General features: G+C 32.1%; 1 protein-coding gene across 1 annotated transcript in view; it reads right to left on the bottom strand.

The window, feature by feature from the left end:
- Positions 1–12,862, bottom strand: part of Ttd14 (TRPL translocation defect 14) — a 54,060-nt gene that overhangs the window by 25,671 nt on the left and 15,527 nt on the right. The gene's annotated exons all lie outside the window — the stretch shown is intronic.

Here is a 12,862-nt window from a genome sequence, read left to right on the forward strand (position 1 = left end):
AAATTGAGTGTGGGAAAATTGTATTATTCGATTTTCCGAATAAATTTGACATATACGACAGTTTAAATTGCAAGTAGCTTAAGTAAGTGGTTCAACTCGTAATAACAGTAGGTATATCGATAATATATTATATATCACACAACTAAGATACGTTTAAGCAAATACGTAATAGATTTTTTACTGATAAGCAGAGTGTGCAAAAAACTAGAAAAAATGTCGGTTCGGTAACAAAATAGGGTGTCTATGGTTTACGAAATAATAGAAACGGTATAGTTGTATATATCTCCATGAAATTATCTCAGATTATAGTCACGATACTGGTTTTAAAACAGAGTAACTATACAATTGTTTTAGTCTTGCTAATTATATAAATAAACTCATAATGAGTACAAAGTGGTTGTTAGTCATTTTCTCGATCTATTGGGTCCATAATCTGAATCCAAACACACATTGACAACCAACGAGGAATTCTAAGCCACTGACACACCTATCGGCTGTTCCAATGTTGGGGGAAATAAATTAAAATTCGGGTCAATTAAATTTCAAAAAAATCTTGGTTTCTATACCCGCCACTGGCAGACACAATTTACCAGATCAATAGGAATAGTACCCCTTTTTAGGTAAGTGGAACCTCTGCGAGCATATTAATAATGCAGAGAAAACGAAGTACCAAATTGAGCTAAATGAATATTAAAATATAAGAAAAAAATCATAATAGGTATGTCCCCCTGGCGTGCGGTCGTGCCGTAACTGAACCGATAATATTAAATTCATACAAATCAAATAAAATGGTGGAAAATGTATTTGGATACCTACGCTTTAGTAACAAAAGCAAAGCTTCGAACAGGACCGCCATAATAATACAAAGAACATTAAATGTGCTCCTAATTTCGTAATTTAACCTTTGGAATATAGGTAGGTACCTATTATACTGAGTATTAAAAAGAATACTCCAGTGTCATAAAATAAATAAAACTATATATTATGTTCAGTTTGACATCGACAGATTACTTTGTGACTATCGACGTCAATGTATGTAGGTACTTAGCATCACAAATAAAATAACAATAATTTCAAATTGTCATTAGCGGTCGATTAGTATCGTAAAAATTTAAATATGTAATACTAAAAAAGTGCTAAACGTATTCTGTGGGTCTATTCTATACCTATCGAACACTTACTTGATAAATAGTATCAAACTTAGGGTAGGTTTGTATCAAAATATTAGCACTTATTGTAAGAATTACACGAAGCTGGTTTTTATTGTTGCAATAAGTGCGATATTTTAACAGCAGCAAGATAGGTGCTGTTAAAATATAGCGCTTATTGCAACAATAAAAACCAACTTCGTGTAATTGTTACAATAAGTGCTAATATTTTGATACAAACCTACCCTAAGTTTGATAATATTTATCACTTTATCACTTTAGCGGTCGATAAGCATAGAATAGACCCACTGAAATGTCAAATAAAACAAATTTACAAGTAATGAGTAGTAACAATAAAAACTTTAATATATATTATAATGTATACCTACAGTGCAGTGGCTTTCAATTTTTTTCGTTTTACCTCACCTTAAAAATGTATGTTCCAACTTGTACTCGTACCTTCATTTATACTGTGCGAAGTGATAAAATTTACCTGTTGCTTGGCTAAGTAACCTGTGTAAAGAATGTATTATCGAGTTTACATAATATTTAACCTGATAATAATCTACCTGCACATTCTTCATTAATACAAATATATACCTACAATCATGCATTTATCTTTTGCAAGTTATTAATACAAACAAAATCATATATTATATTTAATAAGGTGGGTGGGTATTAAATTAATTTATAATACGATATCAACAAGAATAATGAAGTTTATAGAATATTATATAAATATATACCCATGCATGGGTACGTTTTTGTATGTGTTCATACATAAACCGAAATGTATATATACTTTCGAGAATATTAGTGTACAATGCTTGACCAAACAAACTTTCATGAAAGACAACCTTTTCGTTGAAGGAAACGGCATCTCAGAAAGGTATAATACATAGTACATTACATAACAGTGTATTATTATGCATAAATTTTATGCTAGCAACACTCATTCGCGTTGAGTAGGCGTAGTGTAGAGGCATTCCATGTTCTGCTTAGGGGTGGCAAATAATAAAATACAGTAGGTAAAGAATTTACATACAAAATTGAAAATGGAAAAGTGGCATTTCAACTCTTCTTGCCTTGCAGTAGACACGTCACTGGCAACGATGATATAATAAATATTAGATGCAAACATTAATTCTGTTTTTATATTCGCGAAATAAACACCGAGCAGGGAAATAAAGCCATTCTCTCAAATTCTCAATTAAAATCATTTTTTTAATAATTGCACGATCGTTACTTCCACGCTTAGAAGTTCATTATAAATCAACGCGCTTGTAATAAATTTATCCGGAATAAACACATAATATCATTAAAAGATCAAACGTCAATTAATACGTTTGAATCTAGAAGTCAATGGAAAATTCCTTGAAAAGCGAAATATCGGAAAAGCTTTCGTTCAAGTCTAAAACATCTCGTTTAGCGAGTATGAGGCTTAACCGACGGCGGGCCTCGACCTTGACACGAGGCTGCCTGCGTTTGCCTTCACCTTGACTACGGCAGCAGGATGCAATTCAATTACATTATGCAATCTGGGCCACGACGCACAGAAAAGTGCATTACCGCGTACCTATAAGTATCACAACGTTCACGGAATTTAATCAAAAAGTAACACAATTTACAATCAAAGTTAAACCCTTCTTAATTCATTATTAAATGAAACAAAATACAGACATATCGTCATGTGTACTATGACAAAATATAAAAAAATAATAAAATCTTTAAATTTAGTAACGAAAACCTGCACTGACAGCTGGGACAGAAAAATATAGATATATAAATTATATTTTAATAAAACAAAATTCTGCATTATGTACTTGAAGACGAAGTATAAGATTTTGGTATTTAAAAAAATATATTTAGGTCAATCACAGTAGAACAAGTAATACATAATATGTGATGGATCCCAATAACAGGCGGACACAAAAAGTATAATATAATCAAATTATATCAACCATTGAATCCAGTAAGTTATAAAGATTATATTGGAGATAGATCAAATTAAATTATTAAAAGAGAAAAACACAAGTACCTAGTAATCATGAGAATGAAAAATAAAAAAAGTACTTATATGAAGAGAGGACAAGCAATATAAGAAAAAAAATATACTGAAAAATGGTATAATTTTATGATTGATAAATCTTGTGACGAATCGATTGCGTTATTTGAGTCAAAGACGACCACCGCTGCCCAGCCCACTAATAGTTTTAGTTATAGATTATTTCTGTTATAAAAAAATGTATAGTTTGTTCATAGTAAACAGTATGTATCTGTATGTACTAATCTTTTTTATTCTACATAACGGGCTTACTTTATATTTTCATTTCATTGCAAGCTCCGGCATTAAAAAAATGTCATTCACGCTCCGACGGCTGAAGGATTTCCCGGCCATGTTTATTTATTTTCCTCGTTTTCTGTTCTGCTTCTTGTTCGTTTTCCGCAAACTGATCGACACGATTGTAGTAATAAATTCGAGAACGCGACATTTGTTATTAAATTCTGCATCGCCGATTTTATTGCAAACAACTACAGCAGCCATATTGTATTTCAACACCTTTAAATAAACAAATACCACCTATATGTATATTACGAAGCAGCTTTTATGACAATAATTACAATATGAACCAAACGCAATAGTAAATTGCAACTGGTGTATTTTGCTTTCTCGCATATTCAACCAGGATCTACAATTCACACACATAACATACAATTTTACTGCTGAATAGTATTAATTATGAAAATAAACAATACAGCGTTGCAATAACTTGCTAGCTGTGAAATAATAATATGCAATGTATGTACTTGGATAATAATATGTACCTACACTATTAATAATTCTCCCGCGGCTTAGATGAAAATTTTCATTAATCAGCCAATAATTATCAAATAATGCATTAAGTAACCAATAAGAATGTATTTCAAATTAAAGAAAGCATCTCGCCACATAGAGAAATTACACGCGTTATGGGTCATCCATACAATATATGGATGAATATATGAAGTACCTAACGCCCTAAGGGTAGGGTGGTCAAAAAAGTATTGATACTTTTTTTAGGCCCTACCCAAGGTATGGATGGGTTCTGATATCAGATATAATGTGATGATTTTTGTCATCGTGGATCATCATTTATAGACTAAACTACGGAATCTCCAGAGTTAATTATTCCTTTTATTTTTCGAGATGACAAATCTCTATAACATCTCTTAAAAACGTATGTCATTTTTATACTTACTAGGTATTTAAAAATAAAGGATATTAATGTATTTCAGATAATTTTATTTGAGCGCTGATCGCAAGTGTTTTTTATATAAGTACGGTAAATACTTCGAATTCTAAATTTAGTATCCTGAGGCTCTAATGTAAGTACTTGAAAGGGTTTCAGAGTACGTATATAATTATTATCGTGATATGCTAGAAAGCCTTAGTGTGGCTTCTTTTCTATTAGCGGCACAATTACTGCGATGTTACAACAGTGAAAAAATATTGTTTTATTGGACGAAGCGTTAATAAGATTGTAGTTGCGTCAGTACTGTTTACAGAATTTAACATGATACTATAGCTAGAGACCATTACTGCACACTGTTTGTGTTATAAGAAGTCTAAAAATGATCTGAGTTCGTGTGAAGGTTAGGTACCGAGTGCGATCTCAAGTTTAAAAGTAATGTAAAAGATCCCAACAATAATTAGCGTCATCGAAAAAAAATGCTGCAAGCATTTTCAAAATCAATTATTGTGCCGACATTAATGCATTTATTGCGATCCTTATATAAAGTAGTTTCAATATTAAAGCTTAGGTATTTCATTTGAATGACTTTTTGTCTTTCAAATATGGTGCAGTAGATTGCCACTAATCACGGACAGAATATGGAACATTTGCCGGTACAAGTCTGTTTACTGGAACAGCGGCAATTTTCATAGCCGATTTACGGCAAAAGTCATGAATTATTCAAGAATGATAACCTAACCTAACAAACAATCCAGTATATCGGCTATTTTCAAAATTTATTTGCCGCTAAACAGACACGAACCCATTTGCCCAGATACGAATTGAACATCAACGAAATAGTATGTGTGTAGTCCAGTGGTGGTATTAGGACATCGAGACCAGACGCACTGGGCACATGATGGATAATAGAAACCATAAAAAACTAGTACAAATATCAATGTATCTCTTTCCTAGAACTCTGTCCTATAATTAAAATTGATTATTATTGAAGATGACACGTACATAAAACCTATTTCAATGGTTATATATAGGGTTTTGTTATGTTGTGATTTGTGAGAAATATGCATAATTTTTTTTAAATACTGTATAATTTATTATTTAAGTGATTGGTTTTAACTGTTTCGAGTCCCCCTTTTAATTTTTCTGACGAATCGATTGCGCCATCTGCGTCAAATAAAATAGCCGCTGGTTTGGACACACGGTTCCTTAAGACGCAGAAAGCCTCGAAAGGTTCATGGTTCCATGTAAAATAGGCATAGAGCCAACAACGGTGAGATGGATTTACTAAGCGAAGAAATCCACAAGAAAACTCATGGTACTTGCCACAACGCTTGCAGAAAAGGCAACGACGGAGAAAATAATATCAATGTAATAAAACACATTAATTATTACAAATACCTACATTAAAATAATAAAGAATTAGGTAACTATTGTGGAAATAAATAGTTATATGTACCATCTATAAATCGTAAGAATTGCCACTCAGCCATCTGAGTAAATACAGAGAAGGCAAATAAGGAGGAACCTATATATGATATTACACTAATATGAAGAATTCTGCTGGTTGGTACCTCAGTGTTACACAATGTTGTCTTTGATCATTTTTATTCTGGCTGTGATTAAAAAAAATTAAATGTTTTGCAAAAACCGATGGTAATAAATTCTGTATAACACTGCACATTTTTTAGAAGTATTAATATTTGATACAGGTAGGAAGGTATGTACCTACTGCATTATGTATTAACAAAAAAAATAACTTTGCAAATATTGAATTGCATCAGTACTTCGTCCCTGCAATATATACTTATCTCATTCACTGCGGACCAGTTAATTAATATTTAATTACCACATTTAAAAAAAACATGCTAATTAGGTATATCTGATGGCCATGTAATGCCGACACGGCAGCCGTGTCATCAGCACTGTATGAGTTACTACGATTGTTCTTAAACTAGTAATAAATCATTATTGACTTTATGTATGTTATAAACGTAAACAATCTCCGCCAGTTTTTTTTTTTGATTCGGCTTTATTTCATTATTATAATTATTATAAAGACGTCGAACTCACTCTGTTATTTTGTCTTTTTTTATTGGTCGGCAATGAAAATTCTTTCAAATATCATATCGCCAGATGTAAAAAATACTATAAAACATGTACTGGGACTATATAAACTGTGGGAAGATGTTGTAGCCTTACTGGAAATCCTCAATCACGATAATTTATTATCTCCATTTCCGTATAAAATGTAAATATTCAATGAATGATTCATTACGAAGCACTTTCAAAACGACAGCGTACAAATGAATGTGCGTTCTTTATTTTACATTAAAATGTTGTCCCACTATCGAAACATATCAAATGTTCCATCTACCTACATACTAATGGGAAAACCGTAAGTAATTCTCTAAAAAAATTTAAAAAAATCTATAATTATCTCCTGATAATGATGGCATGACGATGAAAGTGAAAATACACGGTCAACACAATTATATATGACCCAAAATGTATGTCTTTTCAATCATTGTGTAATTACGTAATTCAATTATCCCCTTTTGTTTAATTCTTAGTAATTTTTGTGATTTTTCTTTTTGCCTTATTTATAACATAACGGTAATGTGTTCGATACTGGCAACTAAAAGCTAAAAGTAAGTGACAACATTGTAAACATTACATGAAAGCACTTCTTTTCACGAGGGTACAACAGTAATTCCAAACATTTTTTCGGATGAAATATTCAGCAAAATCTCGGGGAACTCTTACCTGTCTGACATTTCATATTATTATTGTTCGGTTAGCTAGGGTTAACAAAAATGGCAAATATTTTTAAATGACGTCTGGTTTCTTAATTACAAACATAATATTCTGCTCATAATTTTAATAATAGATTAATGTAAAATTTTACAATCCGTAAACTTACTTTAATTATTAAAATTACGTACAAAAGTGCAAATCCCTACAGAACCCGAAGACTAATATAATATACTCGTAAACGTGCTGAACAAAAACGAACATTTTTAAAATGCAAGGAAACAAGTAGGTGGTGCTTATTCAAATATGATATTTATTACTTTTGAGGATTTTAATAACACTTCCGATTTTATTGCGAGGACAGAACGGTTCTTACAACCTTGTAATATTTCGCTCGCACACCTATTACCTTTTTTTAAATGCAAAAAACCGAACGTAAATTGATCGCATACGACTATTTTCCACCGAAAATACGTTTTATTTACCGAATCTACTGTCAATGTCATACATCCGCTATATTTTGACATTGTACATAAATAATGTAAACAAAAATGTTGTTTAATTTTGGTTCGTGTTTTTGCGAATACAAGATCATGGTCTAAAACTGTAACATGATAATAATAATAATATGACGTTACGGTTGTAGTTGACTAATTAATTATTGCATGTCGTCATTCGTATGAAGTTAGTTATACATACTTATAAAATCAATCCTGTTGATAAAGATGTGACTGGTACAGGGAATTCCGTTTCAAAATATAAACAAACTGTGTTTCCCAAACCTACAAGATGCTAGTACCCCTTGAGAAACACAAAATATACCAGCGTACCTCACATATGCTAAAAAAACAGATTTGACCAACCAACAAAGCGAAAGTTGTCAATACTTACAGATTCAGTAAGTTGTAAAGGGATTTATAATCAAAATCATTTTTATAACACTTGGGTAGAAGGTATTATATCTGATTTTCAAAATTATAAGTAGGTAGTATTTGGAAATACAAAACACCTATTATAAAATATATTTATATTTTTACAAAACAAGTTTAATCACAACGTACTCCATTGAAATCTTTTGTGTGGGTATATGGTATATGTCAGTGGGGAAGGGTGGAGGTAGGCTGTTAAGAAATAGTGCATACTTTCTCAGTCAAACGTATTTGCTTTCGTGCAGACACTGTTGGTTAGTTTTTAAAAATCCATTAAACCCTGCCTAAACCAAACCATAATAGTTTTGGTATGTTATTGCCGATCTGTGAAAAATATTGCACACTTTTTCAGTCATATTTACTTGTTTTCGTTGAATTATGAATGCATTATTACTTACAGAAAATTCATTAAGCTCTGTATATACCAAACCATAATAAGAATATTCTTCTTTCTATAAAATATCCAAAATTATATACGATTCAATGGTAAAATTTTAGATATTTTATATATAGATGAATATTTTTTTTACTATTATCTATTATGGCTATGTACCTACATAATGTAAGTATTGAAGTTGCAGTCATAAATACTTTCTGTAATATTCATCAATAAAATGATGTCTCTATAAAATACATGAAGCACGAAAAGAACCCATCCAATAACATTGAAATAAAATATAAAAACGTCCAGTCGCTATGCTATACCTTTCATGTAACTTTTGAAGATAAACTGCAGAGCTATAACATAAATTATATCTGTACCTTCGTGAGGTATATTTTTTAAAAATGATTTCGTAGATTCGTACTGTGAGCTGGTCAGACAGATAGAAAACGAAAACTCGCACCAACTTATATGAAAATTGCAATTTTTCGCCAGATCAATTTTCACGGCAATTGTAACTAGAACGGTGACAAAGATGGAAATCACTGAAAATGGAACGATTATATTATTCAACGCGGAATTCTCAACATAAAATAAAACAAAATGTGTTATATTATGATGGAGTTATACAATTCTAGGTACTATATGTTTTAAAACATGTGCAAAGTCAGAACAAAAATTTTCTTTATCGGCCTGGTGATAAAATCTGATTTTTATTAAAATTTGTGTCGTAAAATATAATATATTATTATCTATGAAGAGTTTGGAGTAATCCTAAAGGGATTCATAATATGAACGTGTTATATTACAACACTTGCTTACGATTTCAAAACATTAACAATATTAGAAACACAGAAAAAGTATTATTGTTCTTACGTGTTTTCTTAAATATGGCGGCATGTTTTGACGTTATTTGAGCGTTTATATGATAGTTATCTAAATATTACTTCTAAATAACAATGGTTCGTTGCATAAAAAAAACTTGTGTTTGGCATGTCACATCAATCGTTAATGCAAGTCCCATAAAATAAATCTCAGATAATAAAGAGTGAACTTGTCACGAATGAATGTGTAATGCAAACGGCTTGCAACTAATTTAATAATTCTTCTTAGAAACCATTGAAACATATTATATTTTATCGATTGCGATTCTTTGAAAGAAAAAACAATAATATGGCGTATCATTTCGAACGTAATAAATTTACTATATTGTATGCATTTCAAATAAACGTGAAATGCACTTGACCTAATCAGGGTCAACGCAAAACAGGCTGAAATTAGGACAGCGCGAAATGAATCCCGGTCAAAATGCAGGACAGAGTGCATTTTGTAGGGCACATGCAGTGATGGCGGCATAGAGAATATCACATATATATTGAACTTGTTGCATTCTCGGTTAGTAAGGGAAATAAGGTCACCTAATGTGGAACAAATTTCCAGCACCGGGAGGTCGGGAAAAAGGTGAGTGGTGACCCAGGAGATTACATGACCTTGACCGAACGCCCGATCAAACAGACCGCCGTTTACATAGTACAGGTAGATTACACTGGGGTAATATCGGTAAATATTATGAAGACATTTACTGAAAACGTTGAGGAAAAAATATCTGACAGTACAGATTATATTTGATATAAATATAATTTGATATTGGAATGATAATATGTATTTTATTTTTTATGTTTAAAATGACGATATTTCTTTTTTTTTGCTGATGCAATATGCGATCACTGAATTGCGTATATAAATTTTAAAAAAAACGTAGGCAAAAGATTGATTGTGCAGCAGATTTGCAATATTACTTTGTATTTAAAATATATTTCAAAATCTCGTGTGGAAACGAATGACCGAATAAATATGTGTAATTGTTGAAAATAAAAAAAAATGCTCGTGTTTGCTGTCTGTCTTGCTTTAAAAAGTTTACAGTATAAACAGTTCTCCATTCAATTTGTTATTATTATTCCCCATTAAATTATTAGAGTTGCCACCCCCATGCCTAAACAGTACCTAAAGGTATGCGTGCATTCTCTATTTTCCTTATGATAAAGGTTGTTATCTGAAAAATAACATAATATCAATCAATGCTAGCGTCTAAAACCTTTTTACCTGTAAGCAGACACTTTAATAATAAATATACACACATGTTTCAAAACATCCATAGAAAATTGAGGGGGATAGTCTTAATATATTAAAATGGTCGATAATGTTACAGACAAGTTTACACAACTGTTGGGTTATTCCAGTTCGCTTATCAGTTTCCGCAAGTATTCATATTAGTTTTTTTTTTTAAAACGAAGCATTGATTTTACATTCATAGATAAGCGTATGTGACGCGAGAGGTTACCGTTAAAATTTAGCACAATATATACAATTTCCTACATTGGGTTAATAAAATATCGATTCAAACATCGGGACAGAAATTTTAAGTTTGGTTTCTTTTAAGGTAGGTGTTATCACCTAATTTACGTACATAAATGAAGTAAATTGAAGTATCTTAATTATGCAGACCTGCAACCCATTCAACTAGAAAGATTTGAAGTCAAATGTTTCCACGCGCATAATACGATGTTACGTTTTGTCTGGACGATGTACAAGGCATCATTAAAATAAGGAATCACTATCTTCAATGTTGGATAATATACGTATGCTTTATCACGATATTCAAGTAAATAATATCTCTTCTCTTATCCAGACTATCAGTGATGTTCCTAGTTAGACTAAGAATGTCGTCCCCGTACCGTCCCATTTTTATTGTGATTGTGATTTCTTCAAATTATGATGTCGATACGTCCTAACGAAGCGGCCACTCTATGGAAAACCGCCACTGCGTTCAAATGTTGTTATGATAGTAAGCATTCCTTAAGTAGCAACGCATGGCATGTCTGCCCCCACATGACGTCACTGCAGACTGTTCCTATTTTCTCAGCCTTTCAGAATGCGAATATCTTTAGCTGACTCTTCGTAATGTCTAATGTTGTGGTATTTCTTAGGTTGTTATTCCACATTTTAAAAATGGTCAAAAGACATAGATTCATAAGAGCATAATTTGTGATTAAATTAATTAATTAAAAAAATTTAAAAAGTTGGAGATTGTCAACCGTCGCATAGGAGAAGACACACAACGAAGAAGAAAAATACACTGACGCATTTTTTGACAAAAAATTGAGAATTTTATTAATCGAGTTATCAAGATATCGCTAGTGTACATGAATACTTATAAAGGTTATATTAAGGCTATACTTCAGCTGGGGCACGGTCTAAAACGATCGTGACTACGCGACGCGACGATTGTGCAAATGACGCGTGCAGAACAAAACATAATTTGGCATAAAAGGTCAACATGCGTCCATTAAATGTTATGTTTATTGTTCTATTACTAATAATAATAATATATTCATTGACATGTTTTCTTTTTCAAGTAAATGGGTAACGTTTTTAGTCATCTTTAAACGATTTAAGAATTAATTCCCCCATCGCCATCACAAAACAAATTGACGTGTTCACAGCTCGACTTTCGCTCTCCGATTGCCAGCCAGTCCCAAAATATAGTTGAAAATTATTTGCCGTTTCAGTGAAGTACTGTCTAAATCGTTAAATAGTAAAATACTTTGATTTCAATCAAACTGTAATCTTATCTATTTCTGCGACTTAGGTTAGTGCTTATATTATTATGGTGAAATTCCTAGAATAGTCCTGATAATCGTGTCCACTGAAATATATATGTTACACCGAATGTGTGAAATTGCGTATTACATGAAATCGGCAAAATTTTACCAAATTCATGAAAAATGCAAGCCCGTTGCCTTATTCATGAATTAGTCAAATTATCTGCCGAGTGCGTGAATTCGGCAGTAATTTTTCTGCCTAGCTCATGCAATGGTCAAATTAGATAGTGGCGCTCCGGTGGTGTTTTTTGCAACTAACCAAATGTGTCAAATGTCATTGATTATATCAATATATCGTCGCCGTAGATGTCAAGGGAGTCAAGCCACACATTTGGCGAAAATGAGTTAAGTACACAAAAGCATTTTAAAACCATCAAAGATGCCGTGGTCAATGGATTTGAGCCACAAAAAGCCCTATGTATGAGTATTTTGTAAATTGCCAATAGACCTAGCACACATACATTAAAGTAGTCAATGACGACAAGCCGCATAAGTCTTTTGACTTCCGAATAATTTCACATGATTATGTGACTTAACGCTGTTGACCACTGGGACTTCCCGCTCAATCTGTGGCCCGGTACGCACGCCTCGGCTCACATTCGACAAAGATTTATAGTGTTGTCTTGCTCTAACTCAGCATAAGAAACAGAGAAAACTGAGTTTAGCGAGTCGGGTTATTCACGCCAGCACCTGTATCGTGTCATATTATTCATACTAACATTGCGGTTGGTTTATTTGGTGATCTTTTTTCTTTGGG

This window comes from Rhyacophila brunnea, unplaced genomic scaffold (genome assembly GCF_057557595.1).
Source record: "Rhyacophila brunnea isolate RB1 unplaced genomic scaffold, BYU_Rbru_1.0 scaffold_7, whole genome shotgun sequence".
Classification (NCBI taxonomy): Eukaryota; Metazoa; Arthropoda; class Insecta; order Trichoptera; family Rhyacophilidae; genus Rhyacophila; species Rhyacophila brunnea.